Here is a 2,244-nt window from a genome sequence, read left to right as displayed (position 1 = left end):
GTGGTTTTTAGGGGGCGTTTAGGAGCCGACGTGATAATGTCTGTGAACGCACTTTGTAAACTGTAACGGGGGAGTGCTGTGCACACGTGAGGGCCTGGGGCTGGGGCTGCGGACGGGAGCCCAGCCCCCAGATGACATCCTGGGGCTCAGTCGGCAAGCCCCTTCAGTCCCAGTGGGTGGCACGAGGGTGGGAATCCCAGGCTGCATCTGCTGGAGCAGGGCCTCCCTGGGCCTGTGGGGGCTGGGATGTCTGTGTCACCAGGCAGCTCTGGAATGAGCTGTGAGCCAGAAAATTGCCCAGGTCCCTCCCTTGCCCGAGAAACCCCGTTGCACTGCCGTGAAAGTGACATGCTTCCTGGCTGTAGAGGGGACCAACTCCAGGCCTCCTCACCCCTGCTGTGGGGAGACGGAGAGAAGGGGACCACAGCTGGACGGGGCTGTCTTCCAGGAAGGGGAGCTACACACAGGCAGGGGCTCCGCCATCCCAGCCTTCTAGCTAACTGTTACTATCTGAGAATCCTTATTCAGTGGCATATATTTGTTGAGCACCTACTATGCGCTTTGCACTCTTCTAGATGCTAGCGGTCTAGCAGGGATCAAGACAGACGAAAATCCCCACACTCATGGACCCTGGGTGAGGGAGGGCAAAGACAGACAACTCACAGGTGAAGAAGGATGACTATAGATAATGGTCGTTACCATAGAAACAGGAAAACTGGGAATGACTGAAGCTAGGGGGTCAGGAAAGGCCTCTCTGAGGGACCCTCATCCCTCTCTCCAGGTGGTACCCGTCCATGGCTTCTGGAACAATCTGGGCCCCGAGAGGCTCAGGTCCCCCAGCCACCTGCCTAGGCAGCCCTGGGGCTCTCAGACTGCACGAGGGGCTGCTCTGGGTCCAGTGCCCCATCTGGTCACTGTTGGGGCTGTAGTCAGGGTCCCCAGCTAAGCTGTCTTCATTTCACTGGAGAGCTGGTGAGGGGCAATGGGAGGGTGAGGCTCAGGCGTAGCTGGAGAGCAGCTGCGGTAGGCGCTGTGCCCCCACTTCACAGCTGAGGAGACTGAGGCCTGCCTAGAGGTGCCAGCTGGTAGAGGTAGAATTTGAACGTAGGTCTGTCTGATTATTTTCTGAATGAAAAATCAGGTCCACGGTCTCCTGGGGACAGCAGGAGCATCTCCTTGAGCTTGGGACTGGTTGCCTTTATAATCTCGAGAGTAATGAGAAGCAAACTAGTGCTGTTTGAGTGTTACTGGTGCCAGGTGCTGTTCTAAGTACAGAACCTGAGTTATCTAATTTAAGCCCCAGCACAACCTGATAAGGTGAGAACTGTCATTAATAGCCCCACTTTACAGACAGAGCAACTGAGGCCAGTAAGGTTAGGTAACTTGCCCAAGGCCACACAGAGCAGAGCTGGATGTGAACCCTCCAGGGTCCATGTGTTTAGCTGCTCCTTTTTCCTGTTTCCACCTTCAAGGTCACAGGTCTTAGGCCTTGGGATTGTCAGATTGTGCTGAGGTCCCAACCATGCATGGTCCTGTCAGCCTCATTACAGTCTCCTGAGTCTGTTGGTTTTATAATCCCCTCTACTGTTTTTACAGATGAGGAAACTGAGGCCTCGAGCAGGTGAGTCACAGCTAGGTGATCGGGAAGTCAGGATGTGAACCCAGACCAGCTCAGAGCTGGAGCATTAACTGCCTGGTTCTGCCTCTTCCTTGCCCATCATCAGCTGTCTTGTTTGCCCCCGCTCCCCCATAAAAGCCCATAGAGGCTGGCGGTGTTCCCCCACATGACAGATGGGCACACCGAGGCCCAGGAAGGTGGTCTGTGGCTCGTGTGTGGTTGCTGGCTGTTGAGCTAGGCCTGCTTTCCTGCCCCCTCAGGGAGGAGGGCAACTGGCCAGGCCGCTGTGGCAAGGGAGTAGTTGAGGAGGTGGGGTGCCCAGGTTGTGCAACCTCCCTCCCAGGAGGGAGACCTGTCTGGAGCCAGCTCTGGGATGCAGGTGCCTGCCTCTCCTGCACTGCAGACCAGTCCCACCTCCTGGACTTAGCTCCGGATCTAACCCTGAGGGGGGTCTTGCTTCCCTTCAGGGTAGGGACACTTTGGGGGGTGCATAAGCTTCTGGCTTAGTGCCCGGTCAGCCTTGTGACCTTGGCAAGGTCACCCACTCTGAACCTGTTTCTTCTCTGTAAAATGGGATGCTGGTGTCTGGCTGGGTTTGTGACACAGATTTTTAGTAAAACCTGAGA

Source organism: Pan paniscus, chromosome 23 (assembly GCF_029289425.2).
Source record: "Pan paniscus chromosome 23, NHGRI_mPanPan1-v2.0_pri, whole genome shotgun sequence".
In the NCBI taxonomy this organism is placed as follows: Eukaryota; Metazoa; Chordata; class Mammalia; order Primates; family Hominidae; genus Pan; species Pan paniscus.
The sequence above is the reverse complement of the archived record's forward strand: the minus strand, read 5'-3'. Positions refer to the sequence as shown.